The sequence below is a fragment of the Diospyros lotus genome, chromosome 1 (assembly GCF_014633365.1).
Source record: "Diospyros lotus cultivar Yz01 chromosome 1, ASM1463336v1, whole genome shotgun sequence".
NCBI classification, from domain to species: Eukaryota; Viridiplantae; Streptophyta; class Magnoliopsida; order Ericales; family Ebenaceae; genus Diospyros; species Diospyros lotus.
This window is the reverse complement of record NC_068338.1, coordinates 11185679-11208263: the sequence shown is the minus strand read 5'-3', so window position 1 is coordinate 11208263 and position 22585 is coordinate 11185679. Positions and strand designations below refer to the sequence as shown.

The 22585-nt window shown below is 38.2% G+C and overlaps 2 long non-coding RNA genes across 4 annotated transcripts in view; one reads left to right on the top strand and one right to left on the bottom strand.

Annotated features, from left to right (window-relative positions):
- Window positions 1-22585, top strand: part of LOC127801729 (uncharacterized) — a 71398-nt gene that overhangs the window by 20150 nt on the left and 28663 nt on the right. The window contains exon 1 of one of the 2 annotated variants that reach the window (XR_008023176.1): window positions 10398-10470. The exons of the other annotated variant lie outside the window; for it this stretch is intronic. This is a non-coding gene — a long non-coding RNA (uncharacterized LOC127801729). Of the gene's footprint in view, window positions 1-10397; window positions 10471-22585 lie in introns of those variants that run through there. 2 annotated transcript variants of the gene reach the window in all.
- LOC127801719 (uncharacterized) overlaps window positions 1-22585 on the bottom strand; it is a 50079-nt gene that overhangs the window by 22517 nt on the left and 4977 nt on the right. The window lies entirely within an intron of this gene.

Below are 22585 nucleotides of genomic sequence, written 5' to 3'. Positions count from 1 at the left end.
CTCTTCTGGTCATTTTATTCTATATTATTTGTTGAGCTTTGTATCTCACTTGTGTTTGCATGATTCTAGGTAAGGACAAGATTACGATTGATGGTGAGTCTAACAATATGGGGTCCAGTGTTTAGATGTGTACCGAGTTGTCCCAGACAAAAAGATCTTCGGGAGTTTTGTCATGGTGTCTTGTTCATTGGATGTATAGCCTTTATGGGCCTTATTTTATCTTCTTTTTTAACGCTTCGGGTATATGGCGCGTTTTATGTGACAATACGATGTCCAGTTTTGTGTATATAGTTTTGCTGTAATTATTAATTATTGTGATGTGTTCTCTTATAACTCTAGCAGGTATCATATCTTCTTGACACTTCTCTCTTAGAAACTCCGGCCGAGGCAGCAAGAGAGAAGTGTCAACAGTAGATGATACTTGTTAGAGTTACAAGAGTTATCGCAATAGTTAATAATTAGAGCAAGACTATATACACAAAACTAGACATCGTACCGTCACATACAACGGGCCATATACCTGAAGCTTTACTAAAGAAGATAAAACAGAGTCCATAAAGGTTATACATCCATAGACCTAGGTACCATGACAAAACTCCCGAAGATCTTTTGTCTGGGACAACTCTATACATGTCTAGACACTGGACCCTACATTGCCAGGCTTACCATCAACTGTAGTCTTGCCATTACTTGGAATGATGCAAACACAAGTGAGCTATAAAGCCCAACAAGTAATTTAAAATAAAATGATAATAAGAGTAACAAGGGTCCAATCATAAATGATAACATTCCTGCTCATGCATACATAAAGCGGTGGAGTCAAGCCACAATGTCCATGAATGAAAAATAAGATGCAGGTTCTCATAATACCACTATAGCATAATCATAATAAAGATCTAGGTCCCACACGAGTCCGGTCTTATGGCCCACCCGAGCTTGACACAAGTCTGGCTTTATAGCCCACTCGAGCTTTCGATTTATCACCGTAAGGGATATCTCAGCAGATCTCGTCCGCAACGCGAATTAAGTATCACATCTAATTCCCAAAACTGTGTCATGTATAACAAATACATCGTACTCCACACAAAACCCATGCATAAGACCTCTTGTAACGACAAGGATGAGCCAATTATGCTCACAAAATCGTGATTGAAATGCATGGGGTATACACGAGAATATGGACATGTTTCATGAAGAGAGAAAAAATTTCCAAGCACATCTAAACATGTTTTGGAACTAAGAAAAAACTACTCAAAACTCGACCAAATAATCCAAATTCGGTACGAAATCGAAACTTATAGATTCTAGTTTACAACGCAATAAACGGATCTCGAATCCGATTTTTTCACTAAAAGTTATGCCCAAAACAGTAGAGCATGCGAAGTCTGAAACGGAAAGTCGACTTTTGAACAAAAAGTCGACTTCTTCATCACTTTACTCGATCTAGCCAAGAGCTTAACATACAGAGTCGACTTCCACTCGCAAAAGCCGACTCCTGAGACTCAGAATGAAAACGGACGAACAGAATGTTTCTTATAATCAACCAAAACTTACATAGCTCAAAACCTAATAAAAGTACATCATTCTTTTGAGGATTATAGGGTGAAACAAACCCTATTTCGAAAATTAAGAGAGACTAACAAGATTAAGCAAGAGAAGAGAGAGAGATTTACAAGCAATTCCACATAACTCCCAATAAAGGCTTTTTTTGAAAAACTAGGGAATTTACACCCAAAACCAAAAGATCAAAAGAAAAAAAGAAGAGTAGAACTGTCCTTAGCTTCCCTCTTTGACAATTCTTAGTCTTTTTTTACCTTCAACACCTCTTGTAGGCTGCCATACATAGAGATTTTCATGTCTTTTTAACTATCAAAATAGAGGAAAAACAGGGTTCTAGGCTAGAGAATGGGCTAGATGATGAATTTCTTACCTTGAAATCCTTCCTTGAACTCCCTATCTGCCACTAGAAGAAGAGAACCAAAGAGGAGAAGAACCCTAGTGTTGGAAGAACTCTCCCGATGCGCCACCACCTCAAAATGGCTTACTCTCCAACTTTGGTCCCTTTTATACTTTCTTCACATTTGTTTAATTTTTATTCTCCAAACTTCCAGCCCCTCCAAGCCTTTTTAATTTCTTCATTTGCATTTCATTTATTTACATTTTATAAGCATTTATCTTATATTTAAGCCACTTCACTATTTTGACCTGGTTCATTCCTACTTTGACTTTGACTATTCCACTCCCTTTGCTTGCTCTTTCTATTTGACTTGTCAACACTTAATCTTTCAAGCCACCTCACGCATAACAAAATAATTCTCCAAGTTAATTTCCCACGTGTTAAGAAATTCCTCGACCAGTGTTAGAGGGCGGATTCATTGTTACTTTTGGGTTTGTGACAAACTGGTATCAGAGCACCAGTCTCAGGCATACAAGTAGAAGCAAAGATGGCGGACGGAACCCGCATGAGGAATTTTGAAACACAACTGCAGCAGGTTAGCCGGACGATGATCGAGCTCCAGAATAGGATGGGCCATGTGGAGGCCGGAGAAGCCCATAATCGAGAGGCCATCCGAGCTATGGATAATAGGATGGAAGGGGCACTGCAAGGAATAGGGCAGAGGTTGGAAGGTATGGAGCAGAGGCTGGATGGATCAATGGCTAAACTACGGGATGACATGCAACAATTTATGGTAATATTCACACGACAAAACTAGGTAAGAATGGCTGAAAACTTTCCCCCTAGAGATAGAAATGAGCCTATACTACATAGAAATGAAGGGAATAAGGGTTGTGCGATTGCTGAAATAGAGTCTGACCCAGAAGAAACATTGAAAGGAGTTGTGAGTAACGATAGGAATGGTACGCCTAATGGGCAGCACCGGGGGTTCACCGTGCCCCTGATGGAGATTCCTATCTTTGAAGGGGTCAACCCCCGATGGTGGATCAGAAAATGTGAGAGGGTATTTGAGTGGAACAATGTACCAATTAGGGAGCGAGTGTTTGTAGCCTACTTTAACAAGGCTGTCGATGCCTGGTTCCAGGGGTGTGTAAGTGTGCAGAACGAATTCACCTGGGAAGAGTTGGTGACCAGACTATGTGAAAGATTTGGAGAAAAAAATAGGGTGGACACCATTGAGGAGTTCAACAAACTAAGACAAACTGGAAGTGTAGAAGTGTATTTAAGGAGATTTGAGGCCCTATATGACTTAACAAAACCCACACTTTACTGAAGTTTATTTTGTGTCGAGCTTCTTGAGTGGGAACATAAGGCCGATGGTAAAGATGATTAGGCCCCAAACAGTAGAACAAGCGGTTGAGAGTGCAAGATTACAAGAAATGATTGTATAAGCACTTATGAACAAGGGGTTATCGGTGGGACCAACCAATGGGGGAGGCAGGTATGTTAGCCGAGAAGCTGGAAAGAGTGGAGGAAGTACGAAACAGGGGACATGGCCCAACACAGTACCTTATGGGGAGCAATTAAAGGAGCAAAGAAGGTTAGCTGGCCTTTGTTTTAGATGTGGAGACAAGTACCATTTCGGGCAACAATATAAAAGGTAAATTCTATTACTGGAAAGGGAAGAGGAGGATGAAGCTAAGGGGTCAAGGAAGAAAGTAGAGGAGACTGGTGAATCAAAAGAAGAGACCAACGAAGAAATTTCATTGTATGCACTCAAAGGGAGTAACCAACAACAAGATAATTAAGGTAGCAGGGAGTATGAAGAATCATAACCTCCTAATCCTAATTGATAGTGGAAGCAAGCATAGCTTCCTTGATGAAGGGACAACTAAGAGGTTAAAATGCCCCCTCCAAGGAACTCAACCCCAAAGCGTGACAGTCGCAAATGGCAGTAAGGTACTGAGCAAATCAACATGCCACAAAGATACAAGGAGAGAAATTTTAGGCAGATTTGAGGCTACTACAATTAGGGGGATGTGATGTGGTGTTAGGGGTTGATTGGATGAAGGGGGTAAGCCCCATCAGTTTGGACTTCAATAAGATGGAGGTTTCATTTGACAAGGGAGGAAGGAAAATGACACTGACAAGGGAAAGGGAATTGGGGTCCTGCAAGATGATCTCGGGAACGAAACTGCACAAAATGCTCAAAAACAAATGGCGTCAACTGTCCCAATTGTTCTCGTTGGTGGCTGTGGGGGAGGGTTCACTTTTGGTAATGGAGGGAGAGCCCGAGAAGGAGCTGCGAGGGGAGGTGCACTTGATAGTCACATCTCAGTCCCGGAAGCTTGACCAGGTGCATTCTCAGCACCTAATTGATGAACTCTTGGATAGTTACAAGGACTTATTTGTTGAACCCACAACCTTACCTCCCACCCGAACCTTGGATCACTCCATCAACTTGAAGCCTAATGCAGAACCTATCAACATCACGTCCTATAGGTACTCCCCAACCCAAAAAACTGAAATTGAAATGAAGGGTGAAGGATATGCTAAATCAATCTTTCATAAAACATAGCCAAAGCCCTTTGCCTCACCGGTCCTCCTAGTTAAAAAGAATGATGGATCTTGACGCTTTTGTGTTGACTACCGCAAATTGAATTCCTTAACCATTAAAGATAAATTCCCAAAACCGTTAGTTGAGGACTTAATGGATGAATTACGTAATGTCCATATATCTCACCTTAAAACCACGGTTGAGGGCCTTAGAGCTAACCAATTGTTCATCAAAAGGTCAAAATGTGCATTTGGACAGAATCAAGTGGAGTACTTGCTTTGGACATTTAATTTATGGGGCAAGGGTTAGCACCGACTCTAAGAAGGTGGAAGCCATGTTGGCTTGACCCAAACCCACCACCGTGAGGGCCTTGAGAGGATACCTTGGGCTAACGGGGTATTATCGTCGATTTGTTATAGGATATGGGACTATGAGTAAACTTCTAACAAAACTCTTAAAGAAGGGAAGCTTTAATTAGGGGCAGGGGTCCAAGACAGCCTTTGAAAACTTGAAGAGGGCAGTGGATAAGGTTCCAATTTTGGGGCTATCTGACTTTAGCCAACCATTTATGGTAGAAACAAATGCTTGTGTGAGTGGCATTGGGGCAATATTATCCCAAAAATGGAGACCCTTAGCCTTCTTAAGCCAAGCTCTAAGTGGTAGACATATGTGCTAGTTGTGGTGGATAGGTTCACTAAATCTGCACACTTTATAGGCTTGGCTCATCCCTATACAGCCCAAGAGGTGGCCAGAGATTTCATAGACAAAACAATGGCTTTGCATGGGGTGCCGAGGGTTATTACATCGGACAGGGACAGGATATTCATCAGCACCTTTTGGCAAGAATTGATGAGGTCTATTGGGATAAAACTTCACATGTCAACTGCTTACCACCCCCAAACATATGGACAAACAGAAAGAGTGAAACAGAATTTAGAAACCTATCTTCAGTGTATTTGTATTTTGCACCCTAACCAGTGGCATAAATGGCTTGTATTAGCCCAATCTTAGGTTTATGCAACAACTAAAGCACATCGCTCTTTGAATTTAGTGATGCTTCCACATATTTTGAGCACTTAAGATATTACCCAACCTTAATCTTACTCTAAGTGTCATGAGGATATATGACATTTATCCATGATGCTAATGCATTAGGATACTCCCATGAAATCCTAGAGCAACTTATTGAAATAACAGGCACATAAAAAAGAGCGAGATTAATCACTAGCAAAACATAATAAGGTTATTGGCACAACCTTAATATGAAGTATAAGACAGTATAAATCCTACAAATCAAAACTCAAGTACCATCACTTGAGTATACGATCATTTACTTAACAATCTTGACGTCAGCACTTAAACATCAATTATAAAATATAGAATACATTACTCTAAAATCTTGAGTAATGTTGCCACATAAAATACTTAGCATATCATGAGCAAAACACTGATGCATTATATTTATAATTAACCCCAAAGAAAAGGATTTACAAACACATCAATAAAACATATGGCTAAAACACTCTAGCACATATGAGAACATTAATAGATAAAACATACTAAAGGATAAACCTATAGAGGTTTCTTGATCAAAGCAACCTTGACATATATCTTATCAAGATAAGCTTAACATTATTCCTAATATAACATAATACAAGACATATTAATAAGTTATGAGAACATAACATGATAAGATCTTAAAGTTTTGGCATAAATGCAGTCATTATCAAAACATTTAGAACATAAGACTCAACAATCTCCCCCTTTTTGATGATGACAAAACTTTAATATTCGAGAGAACATTCACCATAAATGTTCCACTAAACCTTCTACCCCTTTCTGTCATTAGCAAAAAGGATAAGAAGTTTGATATCACATGAAGCATGTGAATATCGAGAGAATAATCTTCTCCTCCGTTTAGAAATTTTCATTCTTTTGAGGAATAAGCTATCAAGAGACAAAACTACCCTTGAGTTTATTGCCATTAGCTCGATGAATCCTTAAGAAAATAAATAAATAAATAAACGTTTGAGCATAGTTTTAAAATTAGAGAGGCTCCCCCTGAAAATATCAATCTTCCTAACAAGATTCTCCTCTTTTTATGAAAGAGTGAAATAGAATTTTATTCTTCAAAAGATATAAGCACTTAATATCCTTTTCGAGAAGGAGAATACTATTTGACAATCATAAGGAGGCAATAGAAATAATAAGGAATTCTCTCCCTCTTTTGAAACATTCATTCTAAGACTAAATACCAACAAATACTGCAAGAATATATATATTTAACAACAAGTCGATCAAACAGAAGATTTAACTATCTTCTTAAGAAATCAAACCTTAGATAAATTTAAATAGAGGATACGCTTCCCCTATAAATAAGCCACAAATTCTTTTAACACTCAAGACTTAATAGAATTTAGAATTCACATCAGAATTAATCAAAACTGCTAATCAGTCTTTGCATATAAGCATATACAAGCATGTCATCCTGACAATTTAGACAAACATTAATCAACAAAAACAAATAATTCGAAATCATAAATCAAGGTTAAGAAAATTTGAACTAACATATCAAAAGCTAAAGTGCTTTTAAGCACTAGGATTCTAGTCCATGACACTTGAATGACAAGCTCGAGCTTCTTTTAGAAATATCTATTCTATCTTAGCAACTCGAGTAACACTTCTCCATTACTTGACTAATATTCTATAGAGAGACCTATATATATATACACACTTACTCGATTAATTTCACAAATTAATTGAGTATCTTATGATTCTTGTTGGAAATATGCAGCACTGTATGGATGAACTTGAAATCCACATTTCAAGACTTCAATCCATGAACAATTAATTCACTCTTAGGAGATTTTCCTCATTCCAAGGATTTCAAATAAGATCTAAAATCAAATTCATTCCATAACTTATCACAAAATATTAATGCACAGGAAACAACTGTTTTATCCTGCAATACACGAATAATAAATCTATTCACGAAAACATATATTTTCAAGACAAGCAAAAATAAAACAATCATATTAGCAAAACGCATATTCAATAACTCCTAAATGCATCCATTTTATTTTAAGAGACAGAATTGCAGCAAGTAGATAATCCAAAAAGAACATCCTGATAAGGTTTGGACACTCGATTAACTTTCCTTCACTGTTTGAGTGATCATAAACCAAACTACCACTGAGTTTCAACACATTAAAAATATTCAAGTAGGTTTCAAATGTCCCAAATCAATCAAGAAACATATTCAAGTAGGTTTCAAATGTCCCAAACATTTTCAACTAATCCTAAAACAAATTTAATCACTTGATCGATCCTATCATTACTCAAGAGAGCTCAATCAACCTATCACATAATGCATTTATAATTTTAATCCCATAAATTGAATACATAGAATTGTGCCACTCATGAGCACACCAAATATAGTCACTCACAAAGATTTTTAAAGCAGTGAATAATATTACCTCTAATCTAATTTGACCACCACCTGATAAAAACATCAAGATTTTCCACTTAATTATCTAAATGAAAATCATGAACATTCAATCAAATATAAATGCACTTAGGTACAGAAACACCTTAGTCAACAAACAATCATTTTCATAATAATGCAAAGCTCATCCAAAACGATGAGCATAATTTCACAGCATTCCAAAACATCAATAGTAGAAGACGAACAAATTGATTCATGAATTTTATCAATCATACACTCAGTAAAATTCGTCATCAAAACATTAAGACAGAGACAAATTTGTCATGAGTATACAATCATTTACTTAACAATCTTGACGTCTAGCACTTAAACATCAATTATGAAATATAGAATACATTACTCTAAAACCTAGAGTAATGCTGCCACATAAAATACTTAGCATACAACAACAACATATCCAGCCTTTATCCGACATAAAATACTTAGCATACCATGAAAAAAACACTCATGCATTATATTTAGAATTAAACCCAAAGAAAGGCATTTACAAACACATCAATAAAACAAATGGCTAAAACACTCTAGCACATATGAGAACATTAATAAATAGAATATACTAAAGGATAAACCTATAGAGGTTTCTTGACCAAAGCAACCTTGACGTATATCTTATCAAGGATAAGCTTAACATTATCCTTAATATAAAATAATACAAGAGATATTAATAAGCTACGAGAACATAACATGATAAGGCATTAATGTTTGGGCATAAATGCAGTCATCATCAAAACATTTAGAACATAAAACTCAACAATCTCCCCATTTTTTATGATGACAAAACTTTAATATTCAAGAGAACATTCACCACAAATGTTCCATTAAACCTTCTCCCTCTTTTTGTCATTAGCAAAAAGGATAAGAAGCTTGATACCATATGAAATCAAGAGAATAACATTTTCCCCCTTTTAGAAATTTTCATTCTTTCGAGGAATAAGCTATCAAGAGACAAAACTCGCCCTGAGTTTATTGCCAAATGCTCAATGAATCCTTAAGATAAAAAAAAAAAAAAATGTTTCAGCATGCATTTAAAACTAAAGAGGCTCTCCTAGAAAATATCAATCTCCCTGAAAAGATTCTCCCATTTTTATGAAAGAGTGAAATAGAATTTTATTTTTCAGAAGATACAAGGACTTAATATCTTTTTCGAGGAGGTAATAGAAATAATAAGGAATTATCTTCCATTTTTGAATTATCTTCTATTCTATCTTAGCAACTCAAGTAACACTTCCCCATTCTGAACTAATATTTTATAGAGACCTATATCTATACACACTTACTCGATTAACTTCACAGATTAATCGAGTATCTTATGATACTTGCTGGAAATATGCAACACTGTATGGATGAACTTGAAAACCACATTTCAAGACTTCAATCCATGAACAATTTATTGACTCCTAGGAGATTTTCATCATTCCATGGATTTCAAATAAAATTCATTCGAGAACTTATCGCAAAATATTATTGCACAAGAAACAACTGCTTTATTCTCAAATACACGAATAATAAATCCATTCACGAGAATATATATTCTCGGGACAAACAATTTTCAAACATTCAATCATATTATCAAAACGCATATTCAATAACTCCTAAATGCATCCATTTTATTTTAAGAGACAGAATTACAACAAGTAAATAATCCTAAGAGAAGATCCTGATAAGGATTGGACACTCGATTAACTTTCATTCACTATTCCAGCGATCATAAACCAAACTACCACTGAGTTTCAACACATTAGAACTATGCTACTCACGAGTATATGAATCTTAAGTAGTAAAATCAAAATACAGAATCCTATAATATAATTTTTAAATTCAAGAAATACACATACACCAAAAACACATCTCATATAACGTTTGTACACTTCATGTGTACCCAAATCAATCGAGAAACATATTCAAGCAGGTTTCAAATTTCCCAAACATTTTCAATTATTCCTAAAACAGATTTAATCACTTGATCGATCCTATCATTACTCAAGAGAGCTCAATCAACCTATCACTTAATGCATTTATAATTTCAATCCCATAAACTAAATACATAGAATTGTGCCACTCATAAGCACACCAAATATAGTCACTCACAAAGATTTTTAAAGCCGTGAATAATATTACCTTTAATTTAATAGAATGGTAGGCAAACCAATCATTTGACTACCACTTGATCAAAACATCAAGATTTTCCACTTAATTATCTAAATGAAAATCATGAACATTCAATCAAATATGAATGCACTTAGGTACAGAAACACCTTAGTCAACAAACAATCATTTTCATAATAATGCAAAGCTCATCCAAAACAATGACCATAACTTCACAGCATTCCAAAACATCAATCGTAGAAGACGAACAAGCTGATTCAAGAATTTTATCAATCATACACTCAGGAAAATTCGTCATCAAAACATTAGGACATAGCACTCAATGAGCAAATTCATTTTAGATACTAGAATATAATTTAGCATGTATTTTCACAGGTACAGACGTACCTCAATTAACACCATAAGGTCATATCCAAAACAATTCATACTGATGAACAAAAGATAATTTCATCTTCAAAGCTTTAATAATCAGCAAACATAAATAATCAATATTTAATCACATACGTAATCAAGGCAAACAGTCAAGGTTGAAAACCATATCAACAAAGACATTTAAATTTAAAGAGAGACGAGATTACAATATATTATCTGAAGAGATACAACATTTTCTCTCAAAGCTGAATTGTTTTAAGTCCCATGGACTGCATATAAAACCTATCTAAGATAAAGTATTAAATCATTTGAGTCCTTTAATTTTCTAACCTATTTTTTCTCATGCATGACCCAATGAACAATAGAAGGGCATCATTGTAATAGGGTTGCAATGGCTTGTTAGGATATTTTTACAAGTTGTTAGAAGCACATGGATGCTGTCAGGAATCAGTTAACAGCTAGCTAAGGCCTATATAAAGGCTACTTGTAAGGGGACCATGCTTGAATTCATAATGAATTTTCTAATTTCTCTCAAAATTCTCTCTCAATCTTCCTCACATTTCTCTCTTGTTTCTTCCCCCCCCCCCCCCCCTTCTCTCAATATCTCTCCCTCACTTCTATATGATATATTTCCCCATTTCTTCCCAAATTCCCCTCTAAACTTTATGTTCTTAATCCTAAACCTCTCCGATCCTTTCGATTACCAATTCAAGCCCCGTTATGAACCCTAGGTTCATGACAAATGGTACTAGAGCATCTTTCATCGGCCATTTTTTTTGCTAATTATGGTCCGTCGGATGTCGATGGTTACTATCCAATGTAGTCGATTCACGAAATTTGAAGGTGATGTCAGAAATAAGCAGCAGCAAGGTAGGTTGTGCTTCATGTAATTTGGGGTAGTTGATTCTGACAACTATTGGCGGAATTAAGTGAACAACGATTCGTCGAGTCCAGTGAATTCAACGAAGCAGGCGAATTGTAGGAAGTTACATCACAGGAGCCAACGTCTACAATAGAACTGACGACCAGTGGTCGTGATCAGATCTGGAGGTTGCTGATCTTAAGTGATGGGCAACAATTTTCGCAATCGTTGGGAATTTTGGACTGCTGATGCAATAGAAGTTATCAAGCTAGCCAAGTTGTAATCGAGAGAGCAAGGCAATTCTCGGTTTGAAATTGAGAGGTGAAGCACAGTAGGCGATCAGTTATAGGCTCAGAATCAAATACCCAGCAGAAACATTGTGGAATTCCGATGATCGTTAACCATCGGTGATAGCTGTGTCTTGGCGAATTCAATTAGGTGAGCTTCACTGTGATTCTGAGAAGCGTACGACTAAGCCGGTGGACCATTGGATGGTGACTCGGTAATGTGGTTTGGTCGGACGACTAGAGTGGGCGACCAGACACGACACGAACTGAGGAGCATTAGCGATTGGAGTGGGAGTCTGTCGAAAGAGGTGACACGAACAGCCAGGAGGGTCCCGACTGGATTGAACAGCTGGTGTCAAAGATACGTTGAAGTTGGCGACACGAACAAACAGGAAAGCTTCCGACTGGTGCGTTGTTACTGCTACCGCTTGATAGGTTGGCGATTCTGACCCAGATGGTGAGAAGTAAATTTGGGTGACTTAGTGAATCCATCGCAGTTGCTATCATATTTTAGATATACCAGGCAAGAGCAAATCCGGAGCTGTCAACTCCTTCTGCTTCATTTAATCGAGCCCAGATTGAGAAGGCTTGAGGCGACTCCATTAGTCCAGTGGTCGGTGATTAGGTAGTAGCTACTCCATTGGTCCTAAATTCACTTTTAGCGAGAAGGAACAATGTGTAAAGACCGACGGTGATTGGGTGAGAAGGAGGAATAGATGGGGAGGCGATCATTGAATCCGCAACGATCCCAACCAGAGCCAATTCCGGCCATCCAGGGGAATTGAAGAAGCAACTGCGAAACAGGTGGTCCTCTGACCATTGGACAGTGGTCGCAACCAGTGGATGACGATTGGGTGGGTCGCGACCATTGCAAATTTGGATTGATGGCAATAGGTCGAGCTACCGATCTGATTCTAAGGGTTACTGTTGGCCAATGTGATTAACTCCACAAGTGATTTTGGCGATTCAGTGCAATTGATTCATTAGTCAATTGAGTTCTCGAAAGATTATAGTAGGGCCGACGATTCTCTGCTGATTTAATTGAGCCCTTGCTGCTCAAAGTGGTGATTTATGAAGATGATTTACGAGGGTGATTTACGAGGGTGATTTCGTTTGAGGAGTGGATTCTTCCAACTTATTCAGCTCACTGTTGGTTGGCGCTTGAGGCTGTGAGTAAAGGGAACAAGAGGCAAAACAGAAGGATGTACACAACTCCTGCTCCTTGGTCTTTGCAGTGTTCTGTTGGTGAGAAGTCGACCATGGGGAGCAGTTCATGCATGAGACAAATGGAGTCTCAATGGTAGCAGAAGAAGGCTGCATTTTCTGCTGGAAACAACAAGAAATATGAGAAGAGGATTAGCCAAATTGGATAAGGAAACAAGAAGTGTGGTACATGATATGAGCAAGGACTTCGACCATATGTTACATGAGCAACTGCAAGAGTTTGCAATGATACTAACTAAGAAGTATCATTATAGATTTCCCGCGGAATTCTTTGATGATTTTCGTGGAAATTCTAACCAAGATGAGTCCCTTAAAATGGGGTAGCCTAAGGAGAGGTTTGGAGATCGGAGCGTGTTTAATGTGGTGGAGGAGTTCAACAAAATCAGGCAGGCAGGGTCAATAATGGAGTACCAATTGAGGTTTGAAGACCTGATGACCTTAATTTTCAATCATAACCCCTATTTGAGATACAATCTTATTTCGTTTTAAGCTTCTCAATTGGCTTGAACGGAGAGTTGAGGCTAATGGTGATGATGCTTCAGCCCAAGAAATAGATTGTTGAAGTTCTTGGGGACAAGTACTCTCTCAAGGAGGAAGGAATTCTCATGACCCAAGGAACAATAGAAAGACAACATTGTAATAGGGTTGCAATGGTTTGTTAGGATATTTTTACAGGTTGTTAGAAGCACATGGGTGTTGTTAGAGGATGTTGTTAGGAATCAATTCACAACTAGTTAAGGCCTAAATAAAGGCCACTTGTAAGAGATTGGGGACCATGCTTGAATTGATAATGAATATTATCATTTCTCTCTAAAATTCTCTCTCTCAATCTTCCTCACGCTTCTCTCTTGTTTCTCCTTCCCCCCCGCCCCCCTTCTCTCAATATCTCTCCCTCAATTCTATATGATATATTTCCTCTTTTCTGTCCAAATTCACCTCTAAACATTCTATTCTTAATCCTATGTATCTTGGATCCCTCCGATTGCCAATTCCAGCCTTGTTATGAACCCTAGGTTCATGACATTTTTTCACCAAAGACTTATTCTTAACTACCGAAACCATTTTTGGAACTGCCATGAGCTCATCCTTGGGAACCCATACCTTGTAACGCCTCGATAGTATAATAAGGCTATGTTATTACCACAAGTTCATGACATTTTTCTACCAAAGACTTATTCTTAACTACCCAAACCATTTTTGGAACAGCCTTGAGCTCATCCTTGGGAACCCATACTTTGTAACACCCCAATAGTATAATAAGGCTATGTTATTACCCTAGGTTCATGACATTTTTCTACCAAAGACTTATTCCTAACTACCCAAACCATTTTTGGATTTGCCTTGAGCTCATCCTTGGGAACCCATACCTTGTAACGCCCTGATAGAGAAGTGCCTTAAATATAAGGTAAATGCTTATGAAATGCAAATGAGAAAATCAAAGAGGCTTGAAGGGGCTAGAAATTTGGGGAACAAAAATTAAACCAAAATGTGAAGAAAATATAAAAAGAACTAAAGTTGGAGAGGGAGCCATTTTGAGGTGGTGGAGCATCGGGAGAGTTCTTCTAGCACTAGGGTTCTTCTCCTCTTTGGTTCTCTTCTTCTAGTGGTAGCTAAGGAGTTCAAGGAAGGGTTTCAAGGTAAGAAATTCATCATCTAATTCCTTGTTTAGCCTAGAACCCTATTTTTCCTCTGTTTTGCTGGCTAAAAAGATATGAAAATCTCTATTTATGGCAGCCTACAAGTGGTGTTGAAGGTAAAGAAAGACTAAGGATTGTCAAAGAGGGAAGTTTAGACAAGTTCTACTCCTTTCTTCTACCTTTGACCCTTTGGTTTTGGGTGTAAACTCCTAAGTTTTTCAAGAAAAGCATTTATTGAGAGTTACGTGTAATTGTTTGTAAATCTCTCTCTTCTCTTGCTTGATCTTGTCGGTCTTTCTTGAGTTTCAAAATATGGTTTGTTTCATCCTATAATCCTCAAAGAAATTATCTATTTTGGTTAGGTTTCGAGCTATATAAATTTTGGCTGATTTTGGGAAGTATTTTGTTCGTCTGTTTTCATTCTAGGTCTCAGGAGTCGACTTTTGAAAGTGGAAGTCGACTCTGTATGTTAAGCTTTTGGCTGGATCGACTAAAGTGATGAAGAAGTCGATTTTTCCTTCCAAAAGTCAACTTCCCAATTTTAAAAGTCGACTTTTCGTTTCAGACTGCACATACTCTACTGTTTTAGGCATAACTTTTAAAGAAAAAATCGAATTCAAGATCTGTTTGTTACGTTGTAAACTAGACCCGATAAGCTTCGAATTGGCACCGAATTTGGATTATTTGGTCGAGGTTTGAGTGGTTTATTCTTAGTCCCAAAACATGTTTAGATGTACTTAAAAATCTTCTCTCCTTCGTGAAACATGTTCTTATTCTCGTATATACCCTGTATATTTCAATCGTGATTATGTGAGTATAATTGGCTTGTGCATGTCATTACAAGAGGTCTTATGCATAGGTTTTGTGTGGAGTACGATGTATTCGTTATGCATAGCACAGTTTTGCGAATTACAATTGATACTTAATGTGTGCTGCGGAAAGGATCCGTTGAGATATCCCCTACGGTAATAAACGGAAAGCTCGAATGGGATATAAAGCTAGACTACTGTCAAGCTCAGGTGGGCCATAAGGCCGGACTCGTGTGTGACCTAGATCTCGTATTATGATTATCCTATAGCGGTATTATGGGAACTTCGATCTTATTTTCCATTCATGGACATTATGGCTTGACTTCGCCTCTTTATGTATGCTTGAGCGGGGATGTCATCATTTATGGTTAGATCCTGTTACTCTGTTGTTATTTTATTCTATATTACTTGTTAGGCTTTGTATCTCACTTGTGTTTGCCTGATTCTAGGTAAGGGCAAGATTACGGTTGATGGTGAGTCTAGCAATGTGAGGTCCAGTGTCTTGACGTGTACAAAACTGTCCCAGACAAAAAGATCTTCAGGAGTTTTGTCATGGTGCCTGGTTCTATGGATATATAACCTTGCCTTGTTTTATCTTCTTTTGTAAAGCCTCGAGTGCATGACACTTTTTATATAACAATACGATGTCTAGTTTTGTGTATATAGTTTTGCTGTAATCATTAACTATTGTGATGTGTTCTCTTCTAACTCCAACATGTATCATATCTTCTTGACACTTCTCTCTTAGAAACTCCGGCCGAGGCAGCAAGAGAGAAGTGTCAACAATAGATGATACTTGTTGGAGTTACAAGAGTCATCACAATAGTTAATAATTAGAGCAAGACTATATACAGAAAACTAGATATCGTACCGTCACATACAACGGGCCATATACCCGAAGCTTTACTAAAGAAGATAAAATAGAGCCCATAAAGGTTATACATCCATAGACCTAGGTACCATGATAAAACTCCCAAAAATTTTTTGTCTGGAACAACTCTATACACGTTTAGACAGTGGACCCCACATTGCCAGGCTTATCATCAATTGTAGTCTTGCCCTTACTTGCAATGATGTAAACACAAGTGAGCTACAAAGCCCAACAAGTAATATAAAATAAAATGATAATAAGAGTAACAGAGGTCCAACCATAAATGATGATAACATCCCCGCTCATGCATACATAAAGAGGTGGAATCAAGTCACAATGTTCATGAATGGAAAATAAGATGCAAGTTCTCATAATATCACTATAGTATAATCATAATAAAGATCTAGGTCCCACACGAGTCCGGCCTTATGGCCCACCCGAGCTTGACACGAGTCCAGCTTTATAGCCTACTCGAGCTTTCGATTTATCACCGTAGGGGATATCTCAGCAAATCACATCCGCAGCGCGTATTAAGTATCACATCTACTTCCCAAAACTGTGTCATATATAACAAATATATCGTACTCCGCACAAAACCCATGCATAAGACCTTTTGTAACGACAATGACGGGCCAATTATGCTCACATAATCATGATTGAAATGCATGGGGTATACACGAAAATATGGACAACATGTTTCATGAAGAGAAAAGATTTCCAAGCACATATAGACATGTTTTGGGACTAAGAAGAAACCACTCAAAACTCGACCAAATAATCCAAATTCGGTACGAAATCAAAACTTGTCGATTCTAGTTTATAACGCAATAAACGGATCTCGAATCCGATTTTTTCACTAAAAGTTATGCCCAAAACAGTAGAGCATGTGGAGTCTGAAACGGAAAGTCGACTTTTATAATTGGGAAATCGACCTCCGGGAAGTCGACTTTTGGAAGAAAAAGTCAATTTCTTCATCATTTTAGTCGATCTAGCAAAAAGCTTAACATACAGAGTCGACTTCCACTCGCAAAAGCCGACTCCTGATACTCAAAATGAAAACAGACGAACATAATGTTTCCCAAAATCAACCAAAACTTATATAGCTCAAAACCTAATCAAAATACATCATTCCTTTGAGGATTATAGGGTGAAACAAACCCTATTTCGAAAATCAAAAGAGACCAACAAAATCAAGCAAGAGAAGAGAGAGATTTACAAGCAATTCCACATAGCTCCCAATAAAGGTTTTTTTTGAAAAACTAGGGAATTTTATACCCAAAACCAAAGGATCAAAGGAAAAAAAGAAGAGTAGAACTTTTCTTAGATTCTCTCTTTGACAATCCTTAGTCTTTTTTTACCTTCAACCCCACTTATATGCTGCCATACATAGAGATTTTCATCTCTTTTTAGCCACCAAAATAGAGAAAAAACAGGATTCTAGGCTAGAAAATGAGCTAGATGATAATTTCTTACCTAGAAACCCTTCCTTGAACTCTCTATCTGCCACTAGAAGAAGAGAACCAAAGAGGAGAAGAACCTTAGTGTTGGAAGAACTCTCCCGATACGCTACCGCCTCAAAATGGCTCCCTCTCCAACTTTGGTCCCTTTTATACTTTCTTCACATTGGTTTAATTTTTATTCCCCAAATTTTCAGTCTCTCCAAGCCTTTTTAATTTCCTCATTTTCATTTTATTTATTTACATTTCATAAGCATTTATCTTATATTTAAGCCACTCCACTATTTTGATTTGCTTCATTCCTACTTTGACTTTGACTATTCCACTCCCTTTACTTGCTTTTTCTATTTGACTTGTCAACACTTCCTTAATCTTTCAAGCCACCTCGCGCATAACAAAATAATTCTCCAAGTTAATTTCCCACATGTTAAGAAATTCCTCGGCCAGGGTTATTCTAAAGGGAATATTCATCTTCTTTGGACAAAATAATTCTGTATAACCATGGCAGTTACAGAATTTACATTTAGAATCAAATTTTAGTTTGGATTTAGGATTTGATAGTTTTTCAAAATTCTTATGGTCTTTCTCAACATAGCCCAAACCAGTTCTATCATAGTATCTCCTTTTTGAGATTCTTTGGAATTTTTGTTTTTGATAAAACTAACTTAGAATCTTTAACTCATTTTCAAGCAATTTGTTTCGGCTAGTAAGAGTTGAATTTTGAGATTGAAAATTTTCATTTTGTTTAATAAGAGCTGCATTTTCAGATTCTAGATTTTTTGTTTTATCCTTAAGAGAAGATTTTTCCTTTTTTAACATTCTGATTTTCTTTGCAGCCCTTTCTAGATCAGCTATAAGTTTTTCACAAATATTTGAAAGATCAATCTTGTGAGAAGTCAGAGGTAGAACTCTAACCTGAAAAGCCAGCTTAACAGGTGGAGGGATCCTCCTCCTTATATATAGCACAGGTCTACCTTGCTGAGGCGATGTGGGATTCTCACACTCCCCCGTATGCCGAAGCTTCTCCAGTAACTGATACATGCCCAAGTGATCGGGCAAGGTACTGGTTCATGACCACAACCAAGGGTAGTCCCCCAGCCAAGGGTTGGCTCTGATACCGTGTGAGAGAATTCAGAGGTAAAACTCTAACTTGAAAAGCCAACTTAACAGGTGAAGGGATCTTCCTCCATATATATAGCCCAGGTCTCCCTTGCTGAGGCGATGTGAGATTTTCACAAATCCTACCATCATCATCGCTATCATTTGAATCTGAATTAAAACTAGATGAGGAAGAGTCGCTTACCTCAGAATCTTGCTCTGCCATAAAACAGTAATTGTCCATTTGATCTTCACTTGAGGAGGAGCCTTCATGACTCCATGTGACTGCTGCTTTCTTTTTCTTCATATCCTTTCTTTTTTACTTGGCACATATGTTCCTATTAACATTCCTAGAAGATTTTCTACTACATTGTTAGGCATTACGGTATGGGCGTGACATCGACCGTTTATTGGCAGATTTGAACTGTTTTCTTAGTCATTTTCTTTATGTTATGTTATTATGTTTTATTTACTTTATGCTTTGGTATTAGTTTGGATATTACAGCTGCAAAGGGAATAAGATATTTTAAGGGGGCCCTCCACGTGTAAAGGGGCTTGGGGGAAAAAGAAAAATGAGTCAGTTATTGGGGATGGAATCTGTTGTGGCAGCACCCCTCTAGTGGGTTATATACCCCTATACTTAGATTGTAACGACATGAAGAATATTAAGAACAAGATTCTATACTTTCTCTACCGACTGTTCTCTCTATCTCTTATTCCTTTTCTCCTAATCTCTCTCTCACTATCTCTTTTATCGATGTCGCCTCTTTCAAAGATCCCTATCTAATCTCTTTAATATATTGGATTAGAGGGCAGATTCATTGTCACTTTTGGGTTTGTGACAAACTGGTATTAGAGCACCGGTCTCAGGCATACAAGTAGAAGCAAGGATGGCGGACGGAATCCGCATGAGGAATTTTGAAACACAACTGCAGCAGGTTAGCCGGACGATGACCGAACTCTAGAATAGGATGGGCCATATGGAGGCCGGAGAAGCCCAGAACCAAGAGGCCATCCAAGCTATGGATAGCAGGATGGAAGGGGCACTGGAAGGAATGGGGCAGAACGTTGGAAGGTATGGAGCAGAGGCTGGATAGATCAATGGCTAGATTGCGGGATGACATGCAACAATTTATGGTAATATTCACATGACAAAATCAAGTAAGAATGGCTGAAAACTTTCCCCCTAGAGATAGAAATGAGCCTATAGTGCATAGAAATGGAGGGAATAGGGGTCGTGCCAATGCCGAAATAGAGGCTAACCCAGAAGAAACATTGGAAGGAGTTGTGGGTAACGATAGGAATGGTATGCCTAATGGGCAGCACCGGGGGTTCACCGTGCCCCCGATGGAGATTCCTATCTTTGAAGGGGTCAACCCCCGGTGGTGGATCAGAAAATGTGAGAGGGTATTTGAGTGGAACAATGTACCAATGAGGCAACGAGTGTTTGCAGCCTACTTTAACAAGGCTGTCGACGCCTGGTTCCAGGGGTGTGTAAGTGTGCATAACGAATTCACCTAGAAAGAGTTGGTGACCAAACTATGTGAAATATTTGGAGAAAGAAATAGGGCGGACACCATTGAGGAGTTCAACAAACTAAGACAAACTGGAAGTGTAGAAGTGTATTTAAAGAGATTTGAGGCCCTATATGACTCAATAAAACCCACACCTTACTGAAGTTTATTTTGTGTCAAGCTTCTTGAGTGGGGACACAAGGCCGATGGTAAAGATGATTAGGCCCCAAAAAGTAGAACAAGCGGTTGAGAGTGCAAGATTATAAGAAATGATTGTAGAAGCACTTATGAAAAAGTAGCGGCAACAACACAAGGGGTTATCAGCGGGACCAACCAATGGGGGAGGTGGGTATGTTAGTTGAGAAATTGGAAAGAGTAAAGGAGAGCTATTAAAGGAGCAAAGAATGTTGGCCTCTGTTTTAGATGTGGGGACAAGTACCATTTCGGGCAACAATGTAAAAGGTAAATTCTATTGCTAGAAGGGGAAGAGGAGGATGAAGCCAAGGGGTCAAGGGAGGAAGTAGAGGAGAGTGATGAATCAGAAGAAGAGAACAACGAAGAAATTTCATTGTATGCGCTCAAGGAAGTAACAAACAACAAGATAATTAAGGTAGCAGGAGTATGAAGAATCATGACCTCCTAATCCTAATTGATAGTGGAAGCACGCATAGCTTCCTTGATGAAGGGACAACTAAGAGGTTAAAATGTCCACTCCAAGGAACTCAACCCCTAAGCGTGACAGTCGCAAATGGCAGTAAGGTACTGAGCAAATCAACATGCCACGGGTTTACTTGGGAGATGCAAGGAGAGAAATTTTAGGCAGATTTGAGGTTACTATAATTAGGGGGATGTGATGTGGTGTTAGGGGTTGATTGGATGAAGGGGGTAAGCCCCATCAATTTTGACTTCAATAGGATGGAGGTTTCATTTAACAAGGGAGGAAGGAAAATGACACTAACGGGGGAAAGGGAATCAAGGTCCTGCGATGATCTCGGGAACGAAACTGCACAAAATGCTCAAAAACAAATGGTGTCAACTATCCCAATTGTTCTTGTTGGTGGCTGTGGGGGAGGGTTCACTTTTAGCAATAGAGGGAGAGCCCGAGAAGGAGCTGCGAGGGGAGGTGCACTTGACAGTCACATCTCAGTCCCGAAAGCTTGACCAGGTGCATTCTTAGCACCTAATTGATGAACTCTTGGATAGTTACAAGGACTTATTTGTTAACCCCACAACCCAAAAAATCAAAATTAAAAAGATGGTGAAGGATATGCTAAATCAATCTTTCCTAAGACATAGCCAAAGCCCTTTTGCCTCACCGGTCCTCCTTGTTAAAAAGAATGATGGATCTTGACGCTTTTGTGTTGACTACTGCAAATTGAATTCCTTAACCATTAAAGATAAATTCCCAATACAGTTAGTTGAGGACTTGATGGATGAATTACATAATGCCCATTTCTTTTCAAAACTTGACCTGAGGTCCGACTACCATCAGATCAAAATGAAACCCAAAAATTTCCCTAAAACCGCTTTTAGGACACACCACGGCCACTTCGAATTTCTGGTGATGCCATTCGGGCTCACCAATGTCCCAACTACATTTCAATCCCAATGAACCAAATTTTCGAGCCTTACCAATGGAAATTTGTCCTAGTGTTCTTTGATGACATCCTCGTATATAGCCCCACCTTGGACTAACATACATCTCACCTTAAAACCACCCTTGAGATCCTTAGAGCTAACCAACTTTTCATCAAAAGGTCAAAATGTGCATTTGGACAAAATCAAGTGGAGTACTTGGAGCATTTAATTTATGGGGCAGGGGTTAGCACCGACCCTAAGAAGGTGGAACCCATGTTCGCTTGGCCCAAACCCACTACCGTGAGGGCCTTGAGAGAATTATCGTCGATTTGTTAAAGGATATGGAACTATAAGTAAACCTTTAACATAACTCTTAAAGAAGGGAAGTTTTAATTGGGGGCAGGAGGCCGAGACAGCCTTTGAAAAGTGAAGAGTGTGGGTAAGGTTCCAGTTTTGGGGCTACCCGACTTTAGCCAACCATTTGTGGTAGAAACATATGCTTGTGGGAGTAGCATTGGGGCAGTATTTTTCCAGAAAGGGAGACCCTTAGCCTTCTTAAGCCAAGTGGTAGACATATGGGCCTAAGTATATATGAGAAAGAATTCTTGGTAGTTTTGATGGCAGTGGATAAATGGCCCCATTACTTGGAAGGGGGGAAATTTATAATTAAGACGGATCATGAAAGTTTGAAATTTTTGTTGCAACAAAAATTGTAAACTCAACTACAAAAGAAGGGGATGACTAAATTAATGAGATTGGATTACTCAATACAATATCGAAAGGGCAAAAAGAATGTGACAGCAGATGCCCT